This window comes from Macaca thibetana, chromosome 4 (genome assembly GCF_024542745.1).
Source record: "Macaca thibetana thibetana isolate TM-01 chromosome 4, ASM2454274v1, whole genome shotgun sequence".
Taxonomy (NCBI): domain Eukaryota; kingdom Metazoa; phylum Chordata; class Mammalia; order Primates; family Cercopithecidae; genus Macaca; species Macaca thibetana.
Genome location: NC_065581.1, coordinates 18,786,770 through 18,811,608, shown reverse-complemented (window position 1 = coordinate 18,811,608; position 24,839 = coordinate 18,786,770). Strand labels below are relative to the sequence as shown.

The 24,839-nt window shown below is 39.3% G+C and overlaps 2 long non-coding RNA genes across 4 annotated transcripts in view; one reads left to right on the top strand and one right to left on the bottom strand.

The window, feature by feature from the left end:
* The window catches only part of LOC126951987 (uncharacterized), a 272,298-nt gene that overhangs the window by 17,599 nt on the left and 229,860 nt on the right, over positions 1-24,839 (bottom strand). The window lies entirely within an intron of this gene.
* On the top strand, positions 2,953-20,520 carry LOC126951986 (uncharacterized). Of its 2 annotated transcripts, none has more exons than XR_007724755.1 (3): positions 2,953-3,022; positions 14,015-14,191; positions 15,513-20,520. It is a non-coding gene; the product is annotated as an uncharacterized LOC126951986 (long non-coding RNA). The 2 variants fall into 2 exon arrangements; XR_007724754.1 differs by having other exon boundaries at positions 2,956-3,022; positions 13,948-14,191.

Below are 24,839 nucleotides of genomic sequence, written 5' to 3'. Positions count from 1 at the left end.
AAGATAATACTTTTAAAAAATCTATAGGCACTAAAATACAAAGGCATCATGTTACTAAGCACCAAACTATGAAATTTGCAATGTGAAAGTTGGCCCTTCTTCTAATACTTTGTATGACAGAAAGAAAAATCTATCAATCTACCAAGAGAGAGACACTTCCAGGCAAAAAGTCTTTAGCCACTCATTTTCCCTTTGTCAGAACATCTTTTCTCTTACACCTGCAAATCCCCAAGTCACCCCAGCCCTTGACATGTATGCTACACTCAGCTGACTCTCAGTGGCCACATTATCAGGCTTCTTTCAATTCTCTTTACCACCAACCCCATGTAAAACCTATGTCTGTATATTTCTCAATTAATATTGCTTTTCCACTCCCCTCATCAATTAATTTGGAATGCTATCTTCTATCTTTCTATTTTGGTAAAAGCTATCATTATTAACTCCAATGTTTACTTCCTGCTAATTTTCAAAGAAGAAATATTTCAAACCAAAGAACTGTGCTTCCTCTGTATTAATTCATTGTGCTGGTTTTCTATCACTGCATAACAAACCATCCTAAAACTTAGTGGCTTAAGCAACAATTTATTGTTACCTCCCACAGGTCTGTGAGTTGACTGGGCTCACTGGGTACTTATTGCTTCTGATCTTTCACATGGTCATAGTTAGATAGTGTCTAGGACTGGAGTTATCCAAAGATATGACTAGACTGGAGTGTCCTGTCCAACATGGCTTCTAAGCTCACATCTCTTTCTTTCTGTTTATTTTATTTATTTTATTTTTGAGACAGAGTGTCACTGTGTCACCCAGGCTGGAGTACAGTGGCGCAATCTACGCTTACTGCAACCTCTTCCTCCTATGTTCAAGCGATTCTCCTGTCTCAGCCTCCTGAGTAGCTGGGATTACAGGTACCCACTACCATGCCCAGCTAATTTTTGTATTTTTAGTAGAGATGGGGTTTCACCATGTTCGCCAGGCTGGTCTTGAACTCCTGGTTTCAAGTGATCCACTCGCCTCAGCCTCCCAAAGTGCTGGGATTACAGGTGTGAGCCATGGCACCCAGCCTACACTCCCATTTCGGGGGCCTCAGCTGGAGGAGTTGGACAAATTGGGAGCTGACATCTCCCTCCACATGACCTCCCTACATAACTGTCTTGAGATCTCTCAGTGCATGGCAATTGCAGAGTAACAACTAACTCCTCACCAGAATGCATACACACTCCAAGAGATCATGGTGAAAGCTGCCAGTCTTCTCATGCCTAGCCTCAAAAGGCATGCAATGTGGCATCACTTCCATCACATTCCATGAGTTACACAGGGAGAGGCTACAAAAGTGTGGAAGGGTCAGGAGATGTGGCTCCTCAGAGGATTGTATTTGAATAAATGCAGGGGCCACACTCATCTAATATGTTATCTAACTCATCAAACATATGACAAAGCAGGGTGTATGAGCTAGGAAATATGATACAGCAAGGTATAAGGTAGTGATGACATCATTGAAGTTGCTATTATAAACATTTTTAATGTGACTGAGCAACTTCCAGTTTGGTTGAGCCTACAGAGTACTCCAGCCCCATTATGTTGAAGCTAATCAATTTAGACTCCAACCCCACAGTACTCAAATAAATTCCAGATGAGTTCAAGTTCCTTAAAAAATATCTACACCACCACAACTCTCCAGCAATCAAAGAATGAGATATCAATTGGTCTATCAAATAATATAGATATACACACACACACACACACACACACACACACACTGCTGGCAAGACTATGGTGAAACAATCCTATTCATACTAGGCTGATGGAAATATAAATAACCACAACCTCTTTAGGAAGAAATTGACAATATATTCATCTTGCTCGACTCAGACATTCTGTTTTTGGAATTAAGATAATTCAGAAAATAAGCTGAACTACAGAAAAATCTTTTCATACCAAGACATTTATTCCAAGATTATGTATAGAGGTAAAAAAAAAAAAACTATAAGCAACATAAATATCCAAAGATAGATAACCAAATAATACTAGGTACAAAAGATACTATTGTATGCAGTCATGTAAAATTATATTCCTGAATATTTTATAATGATAGGAGAAAGTTAAGAGTTAACATTTATTGAGCATCTGCTATACGTCAGGTATACATAATATGTGATTGCTTAACATACTTACTCATTGGATTTTTCTAACTGCTCGCTGAAGTGCATATAATTGTTATACTCATATTTGGGGAGAGAAAAGAGATTTAAAGAAACTGAATCACATTCCCAAGTTTGCAAAGATGGGGAACTCAGGATTTGAACCCACACACTGCCTTCACATTTATACATTCATGACCATTTTGCTATATCACTTCTGATGAATAGCACTAAGTAAAAACAAACAGCCAATACACGCGCATGTGCACACACACACACACACACACACCATTTTAGAAAGAATGCAAGTGCAACTATTTTATAAAATAAAATATACAGAAAACAATCAGATTAGAAGGATATAAACTAAAATACTCATAATAATTGCCTTTAGGTAACGGTACTCTGGGTCATTTTCCCCTTCTCCTTTACATGTTTTTAAGACGTTCTAAAATAAACAAGTTTTTTTCAGTCCTGTAGGGAAGAGAGAATTATTTTTCAATCCTGAGCAGCTGTTTCTTTTTGTGCAGATAAGAAGGCCAGTTAAGTGCATATCTATCACAAATAACCTGGGGATGTGACATCTTCACATGAGCTAGTAAGGTTGCGGCTAAGAAAGGAACCTTGAAGATGTCCTCAAGAGTTAGAAAGACAAATAACACTTTTCACATAAGCAGTGAGCAGGAAAATCATTCTTTCCAAAAGGAAGATGGTTTACATAAAGGCATCTGGCAGAAAAAAAAGACTCCAGGAACTTTGCCAATGGTTACAGTGCAAAGGGAGTCCCAGAACTCCGCGAGTCCGACTGAGTCGGATTTACTAATGCCCGGAGAGAACCAAGACAGCAGAAGCTTTTCGGGTCTCAGTTGCAGATTACAAACAAGGTATGTAACCAGCCCTAGGTTTCTTTGCAATTGTGATTGCTTGATTGACTGATTCACATTTACCCTATGCTATACATAATTTTCAACGATGTAATTGATTAAAATATTAATGTTCACCACTTTAATAAAAACTTATTGTCTAAGAAGAGGCATATTGAGTAGAAAGCAGGCAAGTCTTTGTTTTCTCACTGAGTAAATCTGACCTTTTTAGCCCCCCAGACCCCAGCCTTGTGGCCCTTTATCTGAATCTGAAGGTAACTAGGAAGAAATAAATAGGTCGGTGGATATTAGCCTGACAAACCCAAATCTTTGCTGGCAGCAAATGTCACAGAGCTGTAAGTGGCAATGAAGTGAGAGCTTCCCTGCACGATGCTTCCCTGTACTTGCCCAGCTTCCTTGTTTGGTGATTACAAGTGGGCAACACCCAGAGAACAGGGTAACTAGATGGTAAATCAGCAAGAGCTCATCCCAACTGTTAGATTTTCTCTTCCTTTTCAAATGATTTTTCTTTTTGTTTTTGTTTGAGACAGGGTCTTGCTCTGTTGCCCAGGCTAGAGTACAGTGGCGTGATCACAGCTCACTGCAGCCTTGACCTCCTGGGTTCAAGGGATCTTCCCACCTCAGCTTCCCGAATAGCTAGGATTACAGGTTCACACCACCATGCTCAGCTAATTTTTGTATTTTTTGTAGAGATGGGGTTTCACCATGTTACCCAGATTGATCTCGAACTCCTGGGCTCAAGCAATCTGCCCACCTCAGATTCCCAAAGGGCTAGGATTACAGGTGTGAGTCACTGCACCTGGCCCAAATAATTTTTTGAAACATCAACTAGAAGAAAACTATAGCCTTGTAGCAATTCAGTAATGTACTCAATTCTAAGGTAAACTAACATAAAATGAACTTCACATAAAGTTTATTTAATTGATTAATAATGATGAAAATGCAAGAAATTATATTCATATTCAGCAACGGAACACAAAACACTGTGGTCCTCGTGACTCGTACCTTTACTTTTAGGCTTTTTCTTCTATGAATTGCTATTTAAATTGAATTTCACTTGGTTCCTTTAACAAGGAGGGAAGGGAAATTGTTCATCCATATGAAAATATGGTATAGACTATGGTGTTCTGTAGCATGGTACACACTCACAACGTTATAGATCCAGCTTAACATGCCTTCTGCACTGGCTTCTCACACAATAAACAAAGCTTGGAAGTTTTATGAAATGGACACATCCTAAAAAGTTGGAAAGCTTAATCAATCCCTATAAAATAACATTCTGGCTGGATGTGGTGGCTCATGCCTGTAATCTCAACAATTTGGGAGGCTGAGCTGGGAGGACCACTTGAGCCCAGGAGTTTGAGACCAGCCTGGGCAACATAGAGAAACCCAGCCTCTACAAAAATTTCAAAACTTAGCCAGGCCTGTAGTCCCAGCTACTCAGGGGGCTGAGGTGGGAGGACCACTTGGGCTCAGGAGGTCAAGACTGCAGTGAGCTATGGTTGTACCACTGCAGTTCACCCTAGGTGGACAGAACAAGACTGTGTCTCAAAAAATAAAAAATAATAATAACATTTTAACTGTAATAATTGCTTGCAACTTATGCTTTATTTTACATAAATGTTTGATTCAAGGCCCTGTCTCAAAATAATGATAACATTCTAACTGTACTGATTGCTTACAATTTACACTTTATTTTATACAAATGTTTGATTTTAAATATAACCCCTGAGTTGGGTTCTAGTGTAACAGGCTCGGTGTATCAGGAATCCAGACATTGCTGGTAATAATTTCCCAGGCATGTTCCTTTAGTATCTCTGGGGCTGGTGCCAAAACCAAATTAACACCGAGCAACCTGAACTTTAGAGAGGAATCTTAGACACCAATAAAATCTGCCTTAAAATGGCACTGTTGCTTTTCTGAGCTAAGGAAGTTTGATTATTATTGCTTTTCTCAGAGTTTTCAGCATGCTTGTTATTGCTCTTAGTAAATTTCAGCAAGTATCGTCATCCCCGGAAGATGAGTTTCTCCCCTAGTCCCTTGTTCATCATCTATTTCAAGCCCTTCCCCTCCTCTCCAACAATGTCTACCCACGCTTTGAAGTCCAGCTCTGTTCATTCTTGACACTGCTTCTGGCCTTTTTAATCATTCCACCTCACAACAAATTGTCCCATCTCTGAGCTCTATGGTATTCAATACCAATACCATCTGTTATAGATTGACTTGCATCCTCCAGAAAGATATGTTAAAGTCCTAACTCCTGGGACTGTCTAATGTGACTATATTTGGAAACAGGTTTTACAGATGTAATCAAGTTAAGATGAAGTCATTAGAGTAGGCCCTACTTCAATTTGACTGCTGGCTTTGTAGAGAGAGAAGAGACATGAAGAAAGAATGCCATGTGAAGGCAGAGGCTGAAATTAGAGTGGTGCATCCACAAGGCAAGGATTGCTGGCCATTGACAGAAACTAGGAGAGAGGTATGGTACAGATTCTCTCTCAAAAACCTCAGAAAAAAATCAACCCTGCCCACACCTTGATTTTAGACTTCTAACCTCTGGACCTGTGAGAGAATAGGTTTCTGCTGTGTTGTCACTCAATTTGTGGTATTTTTTATAGCAGCCATGGGAAACTAACATGCCATCGACATATAACCCTCCCTTTCCATGCATTTTCTACCACCTATCTCTAACTTTATGCTGATTTTCTCACCTTGCATAAAAATTCCCTTGGGTTATAGACCACGTCTTATTTTTTTCTTTATCATTATTATTTTATTTTATTTTATTTTATTTTTTGAGGCAGAGACTCGCTCCGTCGCCAGGCTGGAGCGCAGTGGCACGATCTTAGCTCACTGCAACCTCTGCCTTCTGGGTTCAAGTTATTCTCCCATCTCATCCTCCCAAGTAGCTAGGGCTACAGGTGCGCGTGCCACCATGCCTAGCTAATTTTTGTGTTTTTAGTAGAAACGGGGTTTCACCATGTTGGTCAGGGTGGTCTCAATCTCCTGACCTTGTGATCTGCCTGCCTCGGCCTCCCAAAGTGCTGGGATTACAGGCGTGAGCAACTGCGCCACAGAGAGCAGCCCTATGAAAACTATGTTAGAGTTGTCAAAATACAAGGCATTCAGTTAACTGGGCATCTGTATTTTTATTTGCTAATCTGGCAGCCCTAATTTATGTACCAGATAGATCATGAATAAAAACTTAAGAAATAAATGGATGAAGCCCTAGTTCATCAATTTTATGAAATTTCCCTTCTTGATATTTACAGTAATTAATCATCCACGATGACACTGAAAACTTTAACCTACCTCCTATTAAACTTTAGTGGCCTGCTCCTGGAATACTGAGTAAGATATTATAAGGGTGCATCAATCATAGATAATATCAAAAAAAGAACAACTATAATGGTCAGAAATATAAAGGCAGATGCCATTGTCAAGACAGAAACTAAAGAGATTGGGACCCTGCCATTTGAAAAGGCTGAACTCAAAGATTTGTGATCAAAATCTAGAATAATATCAGACACATTAGTAAAATAATTCGTGTCCCAAATCTAGAATACTAGGCTGGAAATAGAACTAATATTAATTGATTATGCTTCTATGTGTCAGGCTTTTTACCTACATTAATTTATTTTACCTTACAACAATTGAGTTAGGAGGTAGGCACAAATGTCCCTGCAATTTAGAGATGAAAGAGCTGATGTTTGGAGGGCAGAGCCAGGATTCAAACTCAGGATCCAACACCTATGCTCCTTCCACACTCCTAGACTGCCTCTCTAAGCCTTTGTTTCCTGAGCAGTGCAAATTAAGAACAATTAAAGGAAGAACATATTCACCTAACAGATAATACGTATTTTAAAAGCCACTGATGTAAATAGCAGCCCAGCAGCAAATATTAAGTGATGGAAAATGTATGAGGAAAAACCATTAGTGGAAGAGGATTCACATAGAACTCACCTTTGAAAGTGCATCAGATACTACTACAGCTTCCAGAACACCTAGCTAAATTGACATAGGGTCTACTTCAGGATGCCCCACTCCATATTCCTGTGGAAATGAAGGACTTCATACAAAATCCAGTTACATTCTCATTTAGCATTCTCAGGTGCTACAGAAGCTGGATTGTGTGCTGAAAAGAGGACAAGGCTTGTAATCAGGATATCTCGGGCTGCCTATTATTCTGTTACCTATTCGTTGTGTGACAGCAGAATAAGTCACAAGCAATCTTGGCTCAGTTTCCTCCTTTGAAAATAATGGGCTGATTTCTAAATTCCTATCCAGCACACATTTAAGGGCCTATTATACGCTGCTTTTATTTTCTAATTATACCAGTGCTTTTTAACTGGTGTACTGTTTCCCCCATGGATTCAACAGAATGTCTCTTCTCTTTATGTCTTTGTACTTCATTCATTTATTCAATTAATTGATCTCCTACTCGATGTCATGCACCATGCAAAGCGCTGGGGATATAAGTGATAAACAAGAAAGACAAGGTCCTTACTTTTATTAAGATTACAGAAGAGAAAAAAAGAATAATTAGAATGGGCAGAAATATAAAGGTAGATGCCATTGTCAAAAGACCTTAAAATAATAAATATATAATTACAATTTAAATAAATGTTTTGAAGGAGGATTATAGAGTCCTGAGAAACTAGTTAATAGTTTAAATTAAGTCTCTGGGGTCAAGGAAAACTTCCCTGAGGAAATTAACATGTAAATTTAAACTTGAAAGGAGAGGAGAATTTGGCAGATGAAGAGGATGGGGAAAAGCGTCCCTGGTAGAGAGATCAACTGTGAAGGTTGATTCGGGAAAGAGATTGGCATTAAGAGGAAACAAAAGAAAGTCATCAGGGATGATGCATCTTCAGTGAGACTACAGTGGCTTGAGAGGTGGCTGGGCAGTCCCAAAGGGGCCACTTGAAATGCAATAAGTAGAGTTTAAATGTACGGCACGGACAAAACTTACATGCGTCCTAAAATACACTCTTTGCTGTTTGAATTAGATAACAGAAGAGCATATAAAGGAATGACAGGAAAACAATTAGAAGGCTTAGCCAGCAATTCAGGAGAAAGACAACCATGGCTTCAGTTAAGATGATGACCATAGAAATGGAGAGAGTGGACACAGTTCACTTCACAGTTTGGGAGCTAGAACGCCAGTAGCCACTGAAGTAATAGGCAGAGGAGAAGTGAAATCAAGAATGGCTCCAGTTTATGGTATGAGCACCCGGAATGTTAGGGGAGCCATTCCCTAAGGTGTGGGCTACCAAAGGAGAAGTAGATATGAATGGGAGAATCAAGAGAGGAGTTTTGCACAAGATCAGTGTGAGGCTCCTATGATACATCCTGTCGCGGAGCCACACAGCACCTGTGTAATTCAAACTATCAGGACCACCACAGGCCTTTCGCTAGCTCCCTGAATGTGGTCACGACCCATCAAACCAACATTTGCTTGACCTGTGATTGATGATAAATGAGCAGAAAAAACAAAGAGCACAGAGGAAGTGAGTGGAAATGGAGCAATTTCTTTTAGCGGATTTGATCAGTGTGCAAAGCAGTCCGGTGTTGCAAGAATCAGATCAGCAGAGAAAGAGTTTTGATACAGAGTAAAAGATTCCTTCAGTCCCAGCCTTCTTCCCTACTAGTCTGACTCTGTGTCTGCCTACCTCTTTATGATTTACCAATGCTGAAAGTCAAACTGGTGAAGTCTCCAGAAAGTCCTTATTTAAAGGTTACAAATTACTTGAGAGACACCTCTAGCCTCCTCTACCTTCAGCACAATAGTATAAATTAATGAGCTCAGCCAGGTAGAATGAGCAAGTAGGGACTGAAAGATATTTGAGACCAGTGAATGTCCACATCGAGGACATTCCTCAAATAGCAGTTTCTACCTGTGGATGCCAAGCCAGCACAGGTGATGAAACAATAACCTTGAAGGCCAGTAAATTAAGATAGATGGGCCTGAAAGGCAGGAGTGTGTGTGGTAAATGGTTAACAACTGACTCCCTGAAGATTTGTAGGATTTACTGATTTCCATGGTGTAAATACTTCTACCATGACCAAATTTAAACTGTCCTTAACAACTGGCTTGCAAAATTCCTGACAATTTAGCAATCAGATACCATAATCAAGAATGGGCAGGCTGCAGCACACCCCTGTGTGTGGGTGAACTTGGCACAAAGAGAATGCTGAGAAATCTGCTTAATGTCTCAAGTTTGCCCAGGGCTTTTTCTGAATAGACATTCAGACTTCAAATGAAAAGAAAGAAAAAGAAAGAAAGAAAAGAAAGAAAAGAAAGAAAGAAAAGAAAGAGAGAGAGAGAAAGAGAGAGAGAGAAAAGAGAGAGAGAGAGAAAGAGAGAGAGAAAGAGAGAAAGAGAGAGAAGAAAGGAAGGAAGGAAGGAAGGAAGGAAGGAAGGAAGGAAGGAAGGAAGGAAGGAAGGAAGGAGGGAGGGAGGGAGGGAGGGAGGGAGGGAGGGAAGGAAGGAAGGAAGAAAGGAAGGAAGGAAGGAAAAGAAAAAGAAAGAAAGAAAGAAAGAAAGAAAAAGAAAGAAAGAAAAAAAGAAAGAAAGAAAGAAAGAAAGAAAGAGAGAGAGAAGGAGAGAAAGAGAGAGAGAGAAAGAAAGAGAAAGAAAGAAAGAAAAGAAAAGAAAAGAGAAGAGAGAGAAAGAAAGAAAGAAAGAAAGAAAGAAAGAAAGAAAGAAAGAAAGAAAGAAAGAAAGAAAGAAAGAAAGAAAGAAAGAAAGAAAGAAAGAAAGAAAGAAAGAAAGAAAGAAAGAAAGAAAGAAAGAAAGAAAGAAAGATCGATCTGGGGTGGGGGGAAGTCACACTGCCACCACCTCCTGCTTTGCCTTAACCTAAAATTGGACAGGGGCTTACTTTTTATTAATTGCATCAATTATCAACATATTCATTTGGCTAAATCCCAACCCTGGCTAAATCCAACTCTTTGCCTACTCCATCCCCATAGCTGGAAGAGAACACACAACCACAGTTCTAATGTTGCTATAAATTCATGATGAACTTCAAGGTGGTCCTCAACGTCCCCGGCAAGCCCACTGTGCTTTCCTAGTTATTCATTCCTCTCTCTCCTAAACCAGTGGTCCCCAGCCTTTTTGGCACCAAGGACTAGTTTTGTGGGAGGCAATTTTTCCACAAACCAGGGAGGGGCATGGTTTCAGGATGATTCAAGCACATTACATTTATTGTGAACTTCATTTCTATTATTATTACATTGTAATGTATAGTGAAAGAATTATACAACTCACCATCACGTAGAATCATCAGTGGGAGCCCTGAGCTTGTTTTCCCGCAACCGGAAGTTCCTTCTGGGGGTGATGGGAGACAGTGACGCCCAAAGGGTGTTGCTTATGTTCAATTTACTCTATAACCCTGTTTTGGTTGCTGTCACTGCAGAATGCCCTGCCACACAAAGATAGGATGCTGGAAATGGAAGCAGGCTTTTCAGTGCTTTTGTGGCAATGTCAGGATATTCCACCTGGACTTTAATTCAGAACATACGGAGATTTGAAGTTGCCTCAAACATACTTTTAAGGCCACCAGATGCAGCTGTACGACTGAAGTACACAGACTCACTTGCCACTCTACAGCCTGCCACCAGATGCAGCTTCATTGTCACTTGCCACTCACTGATAGGGTTTTGATATGAGTCTGCAGGCAACTGATTTAATATTATGGTCTCTGTGCAGTCAAATGTCTCTGCTAATGTTAATCTGTATTTGCAGTTGCTCCCCAGAGCTAGCATCACCACCTCAGCTCCACCTCAGATCATCAGGCATTAGATTCTCATAAGGAGCCCACAACCTAGATCCCTCACATGCACAGTTCGCAATAGGGTTTGTGCTCCTGTGAGATCTAATGCCGCCACTGATCCGACAGGAGGCAGAGCTCAGGCGGTAATGCGCATGATGGGGAGTGGCTGTAAACACAGGTGAATCTTTGCGTGCTGCCCAGTTCCTAACAGACCACAGACAGGTACCAGCCCATGGCCTGGGGGCTGGGGACCCCTGTCCTAAACAATCACTTCATATCTTCTCCTGTCTCTTCAAACATCCAACACTTCTTTTATATCATCAGTCTCAGCTGATGTGCTCACTTTCTACTTCACTACAAAAATCTAATTTCAAGGAAAACACTGGAAAGCTCCCAGCACTATCACATCTACTAAAAAATTGTACCCCTGCCTTTATCCTCTCTACCCATACCCACTGCCTTCTGTCTCACTATACTGGGTGAACTACCCCTTGCAAGTCCCCACAGAGGCCAACCCCTCCACCTGTTTATGAGCTCCTATCCTTTCTAATCTGTTCCAGGTCATTGCTCAATTCCCTCTCCTTCCTCTTGCAACATTAATTTTTCCCATTCTACCACTTCTTTCCCATCCACACTCCACCTTGATATTATTTCTCTCACCTAAAAATATCCCTCATAATTTTACCTCCGTTTTTTACCATTTTTAAATGAAGCCATAATTTATATACTATATAAGTTGCCCTTTTTGTTGTACACGTCTGCAAGTTTTGACAAGTGCACACAGATTTGTAACCATCACCACGATCAAGCTATAGAATGCTTCCATCACCCATAATATATTCCCCTTCACCCCTTTGTAGTCAAATTTCCCCCTCTCACCACCATCTCTGGCAACGACTGGTTTGTGTTCTACCTCTATGGTCTTGCCTTCTTCAGAATATCATATAAATGGAATTATATAGCATGCAGCCTTCTTGAAACCGGCTTCTTTCACTGACCATCCATGTTTTTATGTTAATCAGCAATTTGCTCCTTTTTATTGTTTAACAGTATTTCAATGTGTTGATGTAATACAGTTTGTTAATTCATCCCTGGGGAGAGGGACTTTTGGGCTGTTTCCAAGTTTTTGTGATTAAATGTAATGCAGCTATAAATGTTAATGTGCAGGTTTTTGTATGAACATAAGTTTTCATTTCACTTTGGCAAATATTTAGGCATGAAATGATTGGTCATATAGTAAACATATGTTTTAAATGTAGAAGAAATTACCAAAGTGGTTTTCATACTGGTTGTGCCATTTTACATTCCCGTGAGAAGCGTGTGAGTTCCAGTTCCTCCACATCCTCACCAGCACTTTGTATGACCAGTAAATGGTAAAAATCCATCCTCCCAATAAGTTGGGTGAAAATGTCTGGCATCATCACCAATTCCTCTACTTTGTTCATACCCTATATCCAGCAAGTCAAAAAAAAACAATCAGATCTACCATTGAGTCATATCCAGAACCTAAATCACTGATTACATTTGCCATTAGATCTTCATAACTTTTTTATTGCAAAAACTTCCAAACTGGTTTTCAGGTTTAACTATTCTGAACTCAGATGCTTAAAGTGTAGGTTAATCATCTCATTTTCATGCTCAAAATCCTGCAATCCTCCCATTTCACTCAGTAAAAGTCAAAAGTCCTGGTAATCCCCTAAAATACTCTGCACAATCAGGCTCCCCAAGTCTGACTTCCCCTTTGCCTATCCGTCGCCCAGGCAGGAGTGCGGGGGCGCGATCTCGGCTCACTGCAACCTTCGCCTCCCCAATTCAAGCAATTCTCCTGCCTCAGCCTCCCAAGTAGCTGGGTCCACAGGCACATGCCACCACACCTAGCTAATTTTTTGTATTTTAGTAGAGACAGGGTTTCACTGTGTTGCCCAGGCTGGTCACGAACTCCTGAGCTCAGGCAATCCGTCCGCCCTGGCCTCCCAAAGTGATGAGCCCCTGTGCCCAGCCTTTTCTTTCTTCTTTTCTTTTTTCTTTTTCTTTTTTCTTTCCTTTTCTTTTCTTTTTTTTTTCTTTCTTTCTCTCTCTTTCTCCTTCCTTCCTTCCTTCCTTCCTTCCGTCCATCCGTCCGTCCATCCTTGACAGGGCCTTACTCCATTGCCCATGCTAGAGTGAGGTGGTGCGACATCAGCTCACTGCAACCTATAACTCCTGAGCTCAACTGATCCTCCCACCTCAGCTTCCCCAGTAGCTGAGACTACAAGTGCATACCATCACACCTGGCTAATTTTTGTTGTTGTTTTTTTGTAGAGACAGGGGTTTCAGCAGGTTGCCCAGGCTGACCTTGAGCTCCTGAGCTAAGGTGATCTACCCACTTTGGCCTCCCAAAGTGCTGGGGATTCCTGGCATGAGCCACTGCACCCGACCTCTTTCCCTTAAGTTTCACTGTTTTTTTGTTGTTCTTCAAACATGCCAGGCAAGCTCCTACTTCAAGGCTCTTATAATTGCTGTTTCCTTTCTTGAAATGTTTTTCTATCCAAAATCTACGTGTTTTATTTCCTCACTTCCTTCAAGTTTTCTTCACTGAAATACCACCTCCTCAGAAGCCTTTCCTGGCCACCCACTCTAAAATTGCAGCTTACTCTTCCACAGCTGTCTTGCACCCTCATTCTCTGCTTTATTTTTTCCTTGGTATTTATAGTCATCTTATATGCTATACATTAAATTACACATTTGTTTATTGCCTTGATTTATCCCATAAGAACATAAATAATGGGAAGGCATGGAATTTTGCAAGCATTGTTTACTGCTGTATCTTCAGCCTTGAAAACCATACCTAGAACACAAATAGGGGTCAATAAATCTCTGTTGAATCAATTAAATTTGTCACAGTCTAGAATTTGTTAAATGGTCAGGAATTTCACTCTGCCTTGGTTTAAGAGCTACTTTGCTTTTCTAGGCAAAGAAAGTTTTTGTCTTGTTTTGTTTCTCTAGGCACCCTGATATGGTGTTTCCATCTGCTTTAATGCATCAGGATGTTAGAAGGAGGTTTTATCTGCTTCTCACACTGGCAGCTTACATGTGCTCAGATTTACTGATCTCTGAGGGCACTTAGGCACCCACTGTTTATTTATTTTGGAATTATTTTGTTATCAGCTTTATATGGTTATGAACCGTTGCCAAGATGGAAAGCCCTTTGAGGACTGTTATTCCTCATCCTCAGGATGCTTTCTGACCTGACCTTGAGAAACAACTGTAGTTCCTTGCAGAAGATGAAGAATATAAAATCTTCATTGCTTGCTCTGGGCCAAAGAGATTTCTGCCCAGCACCAAGAGCAGGCTGCTGTTAGCCATGGTGTGCTACAACACTCAAGAATCACCCCTCCGAGCCCTCTATGAGGTATGTCCTCCCCCACATTAGAGAGACCACTGGAATCAGCCATGGTCAGGAGTCTTTGAAGATGGTTCATACGTGTATCCTTCTGCCCCCACAACAAACAAATAAACAAGCAAACAAAAACCCTCACAAGTCCTGGCTTCATTCTTTAAAAAATATTTCCTTTACATTATGAAAAGAAAATTATTCCACAGAAAGTTTGAAAAATAGTAAAGTGACCCATAATCACACCATCCTAAGACAACCAGCACCTTCAATTTTGTAGATCACCTTCTGTCTTTTATGACTATTTTACATAGGTGTAAGCTTACTGCACATGTAATTGCATACATTTTAAAATCAATGTTATAATTATTCATTTATCAGGTGGTTAACAAAACAATTGATGAGAACAAACTGGGAGTCATGGACCAAGAGTTAACCCTGTCTTCAAAGGGCTCATAGTCCAGACAAGCACTCTTCAATGGAAATATAATGCAAGCCAAATATGCAAGTTCAAATTTTTAAAGAAATGATTGAAATTAATTTTGCTACTATATTTTATTTAACACAATATATCTAAAATGTTATCATTTCAACATGCAATAACAAAAGATTGTTAATGAAATATTTAACAATTTTACCAAGTCTTTGAAATCCAGTGTCCAACGTCTTTTGCTTTCACAGCATACCTCGATTTGGACAAGACCTATTTCCAGTGCTCAAAGCCACAGGGTACCAGTAGCCACCATCCTGGACAATGCAGTCTGTGAGTGTACCTTTCTGTGTTTCTAAGAGTTTTCAGCTTTGCAATTATTATCTTTCATACTTTCATAATATGCTATTGGGTTTATCTAGTTGTTCACTTTTTATTGAACATCCAAGTTAACTCCATTTTTTCACAATTATAAATGATACAGCAATGGATGTATTTTACCATATTTTGAATTAGTATTTAATTAGATTACTCTCACAGATGTGGAATGCTTGAGGTAAAAGGTTCAAACACAGTAAGGAGTTTTGGTACACATTTTCAAGTTGCTTTCCAAAACCGTTGAATGATTTTATCCTGCCTCCAGCAATGTGTGTGAGCCAGTTTCACTGAGTATACCCTAGCGCTGGCCATACAAATCTCCATCCTTCCCGACTTCTTGTCTGGCTTCCTAGGCATTAGCTTTCCAGAGTTATTTTATTGTTATTTTGGTTTTTGTTTGTTTATTTGTTTCTTTGAGGCTTTTTGTTTTGCTGTTCTGTTTGCGTTTTTTGATTTAGGGTATACATTGCTAATGGTAGTGTTTTTATGTTCAAATATAAAATTCTAATTCTAATTTCTCTCTATTCACAGTATTTCCTTTTAATACTGGGCCAACACCTACCTAAGAAGGAAATTCAGACTCATGGCAAGATGACATTTTCTATTACCTTCACCATCTTTGTTTTTCCTCATTCTCGTTCCTAAGAGAAGATTTTCCTGAATGGGAATATGCTTCAAGGTTATGCTATGAGAGACAAAAACTTAATTAGTGAAAGATACACTTAGGAGGCTTATTTGTTCTATGAGTCTAAACAATATGAGCACTCAGGGTAACTGGGCCTGTTTGTTTGAATGCGAGAGGCTGCAGCAGGATGAAGCAGAGATCCCAAGGAAGGATAGAGAACAATGGACATGGGAGGCCAAATTCCAGAGTAGGTGGACTCAACCCTACATAGGAAACCAACTGAGATCAGTTTTACTGATCCTACCTCCTGCCTCCTATAAATATTTCTTTCACAGAAAAGTTTATATTATCATCTGGCTTCCAAGAGATAAGGCAAACCTAAGCTTGTGTTATTTCTGGTGATGAATTGAGTCTGTACACTTTTCTTGTCATTGTAGGTTCAAAATAGTAGAGCCAACACATACATTTGGCTAATTCATGACATGAATATACCCCATTGGTATATTCGCATTTTCGAGAGGATATGTGCATTTTGGGGCATATATACTTTTAAACTTTTTATTCTGAAATAATTTTAGATTTACAGAAGAGTTGCAAAGACAGTACAGATCATTCCAATACCCAGCTTCCCTAACCTTCACGTTTTACAAAACCAAAGTAAACTTATCAAAACGAAGTATTTAACATTCATCCAATACTATGAACAAAACTACTGACTTTATTCAAATTATACCAATTCTTCTACTAATGTTCTCTTTCTATCCCAGGATCTAAGCCAGGGTAACAATCATATCTAGCGACCTTCCTCCTTAGGTTCCTCTCGTCAGTGAGTTTCTCAGTCTTCGTCTTCCATGTCCTTTACGCTTCCAAAGAGCATTCTGGTAAGGCATTTTGCAGAATGTCCTTCACTCTGTATTTTCTGATGTTTACTGATGATTAGACTGGAGATAGAGTTTTAGGGGAAGAATACTACAGAGATGAAGTAGCATTCTCACTGCATCCTGGCAGAGGGTACTTGTTAACAACACGACTTATTGATAGTCTTGGTTATATTTTTATTTAGATTGCTCTTGGTTTGTTTTATCATGGTTTTTCTCCTTAGTTATTGATCTTTCAAAAATGATAAAGGACGAGAATAGTGATATTTGAATACAAATAACGTTTTTAAAACATCTGAGCAGTTACATTTTAAACGCTACTGTCTTCAAACTAGTCTCCATTAGAGACTTCCTTTTCCAATGAAGCTATCATCATTTCATTTTCACAGTTTTACATAGCTAGTTTTAATTTTTAAAAAGTTGCAAGAATTGTAGAAGTAACACTTTTTCCTGAACTACTTAAGAGTAAGTAGCCAATATAAGGCTCCACCACTGCTGAATATACTAGTGTGTAATTCCTACCAACGAGGACTTTCTGCTGCATAACCACACTACAACCATGCAGTTGACATTGCTACATTGTGACCATCTATTAATAATTCACAGTTTCCAAGGCAGGCAGATTGCTGGAGCCCAAGAATTTGAGACCAGCCTGGGCAATGTGGTAAAACCCGGTCTCTCCTAACACACAAAAAAATAGGCTGGGTGCAGTGGCTCATGCCTATAATCCCAACACTTTGGGAGGCTGAGGCGGGTGGATCACCTGAGGTTAGGAGTTTGAGACCAGCCTGGCCAACATGGTGAAACCCCACCTCTACTAAAAATACAAACAATTAGCTAAGAATGGTGGAGGGCACCTGTAATCCCAACTACTTGGGAGGCTGAGGCAGGAGAATCGCTTGAACCCAGGAGGCGGAGGTTTCAGTAAGCTGAGATCCCACCACTGCACTCCAGCTGGGGTGACAGAGCGAGACTCTGTCTGAAAAATAAATAAATAAATAAATAAATAAATAAATAAATAAGTCAGGCATGGAAGCACACACTTGTAGTCCAGCTACTTGGGAAGCTGAGGTGAGAGGATAACCTGAGCCTGGGAGGTCAAGGCTGCAATGAGCTGTGATTATGCCACTGAATTCCAGCTTGGGCAATGGGAGTAAAGCTCCACCTCAAAAATAAAAAATAATAATAATAGCAGCCAGGCACAGTGGTTCACACCTGTAACCCCAGCACTTTGGGAAGTCGAGGCCAGCGGATCACCTGAGGTCAGGAGTTCAAGATCAGCCTGGCCAACATGGTGAAATCCCATCTCTACTAAAAATACAAAAATTAGCCAGGCATGATGGTGGATGCCTGTAATCCCAGCTACTCAGGAGGCTGAGGCAGGAGAATCGTTTGAACCCAGGAGGCAGAGGTTGCAGTGAGGCAAGATTGAGCCATTGCACTCCCAGCCTGGGCAACAGAACAAGACTCTGTCTCAAAATAGTAATAATAATAATAATTTACAGACTCTAATCAGGTTAGCCAAAGAGACTCTTTCCAAACAGAAGATCCACCCAGGTAAATAAAGCATATTTCATTGCTGTATCTGCTTGATCACCTAATCTGGAATGGTCCCTCAGTTTTTCCTCGACTTTTGAGTCCTTGACACTTTGGAAGGTTACAGGCCAGTTCATTTGCAGAAGGTTCCTTAGTTTAAGTTTCCCAGACCTTTCTTCCTGCTTCAAGTTATGCATTTTTGTCAAGAATAGTATGAAAGTAATGCTGGATTCTTCTGGTTGCTTCTTGACATGTGACACATGATGCTGCTATGTTATGTAACTGGGGCTGTTAACCTTGTCTGACAGGTTTCTCCATTATAAAGTTTCTATGTGTCTCCTGTGAGGAAAAAGTGTATTAGGGGAGGGATTCTGAGTCTGCGAATTATCCAGTTCTTCGTCCAGCTTTTACCCATTAGTCTTAGCATCCACGGGTGTTTCTTGGTTGAATTAATTATCACTATGTTATTTATCAAGTGGCTATTTTCTAACTCCATCATTTTTTCCTACATTTATTCATTAGCAATCTACCATAAAAAAGCTTTTCTTCTCCCCATATCCTATTCTTTTATTTGCGTGTATCAGTACAGATGCATAGATTATTTTAAACAATTGGTTATAATCTGTCACAATGTGTTGTTGTTGCTCAGATTGTCCCAGCCTTGACCAGTGGAGCCCTTTCAAGCTGGCTTCTGTGACATTTTGATATGTCTATAACATTATTTGAATACTTTACTTCCTAGTACAACAAAATATTCCAGGCTCATCTTATACTTTTCCTGTCCCTGCCTTGAAATCAGTCACTGCTCCACAGAGCTGCAGAGTGCTGAAAGGGATTTACAAGCCATGATGAGGGCCCTGGGTGTGCCCATTGCTATTAGGCTGTTCATGTTCCCAAGATACTGCATAAGTTCACATGGACACCATCAATTACAATCCAATCTTAAATTATTCATGATCTTTTTCTCCCATTCCAAATTTGTAACTCCTTTCTCTGATGGTGAGCAACTGGCTCCAATTATGCTCAACGTATTTGCTTATTTGATCAATCCCTTTAAATGGGTGCAATTTTTCATCACCACCATCACCACTGTCAACTCATGCAGACATGCATCCTCCTTACCTTCTTGACCTTGGACATTGCACTCTGGTCCAATGCCATGTAGATGCCATCCCATTCTGCCCAGAAGACAAGTGAGCCTCTCCCACTACCACACTCATAGCATGGTGCCTCCTCGCCATACTCAGGCACTGACAACCATGCTGGAGTGCTCTGCACACTACCCCCAGACATGGATGACTGCCTTGCTCAGCCTCACCTAATCGCTTTTGATACTGGATTAATCAGGAAGGAAAGGAGGAGGGAAGGCAGGAAGGGAGGTAGGAAGGAAGCATAATCTGAAATAGTTGGGACTCTTGTCAAGGGTATATGAAGTATATCTTAGTCCATTCAGGTTGCTATAACAAAACTGTAGACTGAATGGTATATACACAACATAAATTTATTTCTTATAGTTCTGGAGGCTGGGGAGTCCAAGAACAAGGCATTAACAGATTCATTGTCTTCTGTTTCATAGAATGTATCTTCTTGCTGTATCCTCACATAGTGGAAGACACAAGGCAGCTTTCCGGGGCCTCCTTTATAAGGATACTAATTCCATTCATAAGGGAAGAGCCCTCATGAACTAATCACTTCTTAAAAGGCTGTACCATCTAATACCATTATTTCAGGGGTTAAAGACCCACTGAAGATAATCAATATTATACAAGCTCTGCCACACCGATTAGAATAGCTAACTATCAAAGGGAAAATAATAATAACGAGTGTTAGTAAAGACATGGATAAACTGAACCCTTGTGCATTACTGGTGGGAATGTAAAATGGGCAATTACTATGGGAAATAGTAGGGAAGTTGTTCAAAATTAGACAGAGATCTAACAATTGCAATCCCCAGTATGTAACCAAAAGAAGTCAAAGCAGGGACACAGAGAAATATTTGTCCATTCATGTTCATAGCAACACTATTCACAATAGCAAAAAAGTTGGAAGGATCCCAAGTATCCTTTAATGAATAAATGAATAAACAAAATGTGGTATAAACATACAATGGAATCTTATTATTCAGACCTACAAGGAAGAAGATTCGGACACATGCTACAATATGGATAAGCATGTTGAGGACATGCTCAACAACCTTGAGGATTTCATGCTAAGGAAAATAAGCCAGTCGCATAGGGACAAATATAGCATGATTCCACGCATATGAGATACCTAGAGTGGTCAAATTCAGAGGGGCACAAAGTACATTAGAGGTTACTAAGGATTACAGGGAGAAGGGAATGGAGAGTTATTGTTTAAGGGTATAGAGTTTCAGTTTGAAAGATGAAAAGAGTTCTAGACATAGATAATGGTGATGGTTCCAAAACAATGTAAATGTAATTAATGCCACTGAAGTGTATGCTTAAAAATGGTTAACATGATAAATTTTATGTTATATGTATTGTACCACAATAAAAAATGTTAAAATTACATGATTTGTGAATATTATTTCAAAAGACTTGTTTTAGAAACTTTTCAAATGTGCAAACATAAATGGAACAAGTATATGGTTCCTATATGATGACTACATTAATAAAACAATACTCATACTGCTATATTATTTCATATATTTTCTCAAATACCCACATATTTAATTAAACATGATAGTTAATGATTTTTAAATATAAGGACAGAAACTTTGGAGTATTTTATTTTTGTCTCAGATAAGTTAAAACAAATTCCATTTATCCATATTTTTGGAAGAAACATTTGTTTCCAAAATAAATTATTTCCAGACTTGGCTAACCACAAGTCTGAAATGTCCACAAAACTCCCTCAACCATACATATAGTAAAATAAAGGTAAAGGGAACAACAGATAATGCTAAGAATAAATTTTTCTGAGTCCATGAAACAAATTGTAGTCAAATTTGAATAATGCAATCAGTCCACATGAATATTTTAGGCCACTTGGTTTAATTCAGCAAACTTTCATTGAACACCTGTTTATGCCAGATACAGTATTAAGCAATGAGGCTATAGAGAGGAGCAAAACACTATTTCTCAAAACACTATTTCTATCCTCTAGGATTGTAAATACTGTAGTTGGAATAAGATGGAGCCGAGAGAGGAACCGGCATTACTGAAAACCTGAATACATCATCTTATGTGAGCCTCGCAATTTCTCTGTGAGTTAGTTGTTATTACCCCCATTTTTTAGATGAGAGAACTGAGATTTAAAGAGATTAAGTAAATCACCATGAGAAAAACAATTCACAAAAAGCAGAGATCTAATTTTCCCCCCTGTTCATCTGATTCCAAAGTCCACACTCTGTCTCCAATCTTACCATGATATATTGAATTATACTACACTGCATTACACAATAAAAGTAGGCATGGGAACAAATAATTACAACCCACAACAATACAGGTGATACAAAAAATATCTGCCACATAGACGAATGTCAAAGAAGCAGCCATGGTCAACTTTGTTCTTTGGAATAGGTTCAGAGAAATTTAAATAGGGTGGTTAATTCTGTGGTAGAATTTGATATTAGATAGAAATTTTACAAGTTGACAAAGGAGGAAAAATACTCAATGGAAACATGCAAAATACGTTCTTTTCTCTTGTCTTTATTCATTCATTTGCCCTTCCAATTCACTCCTCTGGTCTGCAGCTCACCCATAAGAAGGTATTTCACTGAAATGTCACTTATAAATGTTGTTAGATCTTTGCCAAGTGAGGATGCTGTGTTTCATTGTCCCCTTTACATAAATAGATACACATATATTTCTTTGAGTACAGTCTTTATTTTTTGTAATATGTTTATATTTGGCAGATCTCAGTGTGTGGTGTGCATATAACATGGTACACATATATGCACTGCATGTACCACCTTTGATCTCTTTTGTACCCTCACATAGTTTCTGCAATCATCTCCAGCACATGGGGATGCACTAATTGATTTTAAGTCTTCTCAAAGAACATTCATTATCATTATCATTATGCCCACACTGGAAAAGTGTCAGATGTCAATGTGCACTTGGTAGAAAGAAATTGACTTGTGAATGTTAATACCTTGCTGAAACATTTTTCCATAGATACAAATTTTCTGGAAAAAACAAATGCTCTTTTGATGTAATGGCCACAAACAGACTTATTCTTTCTCTGTGGAGGACAAAAAAGGCACCCTTACAACACACACCGTCCAGTCTGTGTTAGTGATGGCGCTAATACAGATGCCCAGAGCTATGTCCCCTGCCCAGAGCTGACAGATTCTTTTTAGCCATTATACCTCAAGCATCAGATCACTAATTCATGTACAGGATAAGACAACTGCCAAATTATTAGACTACAGAGGGAAGCTCCTCAGACACCTGTCATGTTGATGAAAGCAGCACCGTCCTCTGACCTTTGCCAGTTCAAGGTCGATAATGAGAGGAGTCAGGCAGGAAGAGCAGCGTGTGTCGGCTCCATTAATGTGCGCTGTGTGTGCACTCAGGAGCACTGCATCTCCTGTCAATTATTGTGGGGAGACCGGAGACCGCTGATTACCAGGGACATGGCGTAGCGAGCCGCAGTTACCTCTACTTCTGTACCCTGCTGCATTTTAATTAGCGCAATCCCTTGACTATATCTTCAGAGCTTCATTATTGAGCTTCGAGAAACTCAAGTAAGGCTTTTTACATTTCACATCACTAATTGGAAGAAATGTTGAACCTTCTAGTAATGGAGTTTGATGACACCAGTCTCTGGGTAAACGCTTTGCAGGCTTCTTAGAACAGGACAATCTTGCCTTGCTGAGAGCTGTGTGTAACAGAACCAGCCACAGAAGTACAAGGGGTGAGGGACAGTTTCCAGTAAGAAAGCCATAGAGAGCAGCTAGGAGAGCGGCAAAATAAATGTGGGATGGCAACCCCACAGCCCGGCCTGTCTGCGTAGGGGTCCGTGCATATCCATACAAAGAAGAATGCAGTGAGCAAGCAGTTTTTGAATCCACAAATAAAGGAACAAAGGGAAGGAATTTAAAAATCTGAATAGGGAACTGTCTTCATGGTTTTCATACTTTTCTCTTACAAAAAGAAACTGTTTGAGCCTTTGCAAAAATCACTCGTTTAGCAGAAAAGAGTCTAAAATATCAAAGTCAGAAGACTTTGATTTTCATAAACCAACACCATGATTCTCCCAAGGCAGTGATTTTTAAATGGAGTAAGCATCACCATCATATAGAGGGCGGTTAAAACACAGATTGCTGGGCTCGCACCATTTCTCCCCAAGTTTCTGATTCATTAGGTCTGAGGTAGGACTGGATGATTTTGCATTTCTAACAAGTTCCTAGGTGATGCTGATGCTGTTAATGAATGGGAGATGACCATATTTAGATAATCGCCTTGCTAGAGACAGCTACCCAAATTGCAGGGAGAGTGCCCGAAAGAAATAGTTACCCCTTGCCATTTAAAGCAAAGATATGTTACCTATGATCACCTAAGTCAGTCATTGAAACACGAGCGTGAAACCTTATATACATCAACATCAATGTTTTATTCAATCACAGTAATATGTGGGGGTTTGTAGTAAATTCTTTAGTGTAAGAATATTTAAGGAGTTCATTGCCAAGTAAAAAGCATTTTCTTCACTAAGGATATACCTCTTTAATGTCACCCTCGTACCGGAAGAAACTTAATCTTAATTTATATAGAATGAAGAATCACTAGCCATCAGCTGAACCATAAAACAGTGACCTAAAAAATATTTGAAGTAGTCAGCTATGCATGTGTGGTTATGTTACAGATTAGTTAGGTATCTTAGCTCTTGATTTAAGTTTTCAGGACCAAATCTTATGCATGATCACTACAATTATTGAACAGCTTGCTTTAATCTATGTAGACTTCAGTTAGTCATATGTGAAATATGGAAATACACTTAAAAATCCTGGTTCCTTCTAGCTTTAAAATTTCATGACATAGATCCCTATTTTCTACTTGAGTCAACATGTTTAGCACCTGGTGTGACACTCAGATTAGAAGTAAACTCTTTAAATTCTGAGCTCAGTCCCTTTAGCACATTTTATAATCTGGATCAGCACCAAATTGAAAATACCTTTTAACTTGTTATCTACTTGGTGTTTCTGCAGGCAGAAGTTCACAACCACATTTCACATTCCAAAACATCTACCAACCCAGAAACTTCCAGAATAAGTCATGCAGTGGAAAAAGGTCACATTCTACCTGGCATAAAGATCACATCTATTGATAAATTAAACCAATGGCAGAAATTATCCATTGAAATTCTTGGAAAGCATGCTAGGAGGGCATTACATTCAAATTCAACTGAAAATTTACTTTCATAGGTACTTTCCCCATTTACTTTATTTAGATGTAATACTGGAATGGCCAAGTTTATTAACAGCCTAATGATCTCAAACTAGTGAATTCTAAATATCCTCTGTACTATTAAATTTGTTGGGAGCTTTCAATACATTTCAAAGTTTATTCTGATTACATAAGAAAGACTGCTAGTCAAGCCTTGGATTACTGAGTTCAATCCAATTTTTTAGAAGCATGGAGACATGAAGTGTTCATAGAACATATCTTGAATCAGGACTGGCAAGACAGGGCATGCAGAGAAATGGTTCCATCCACTTGGTTTAGGTCTACTGCTTTGTTTAGGTCTAATACTATTTCTAGCAATGTTTCTTCAGAGGTAATGGGGTATCTCCAAATACATTTTTTCTCCTTTTGACTTAACTAATGCATATGAAATTAGACAATGAAAAGTAAA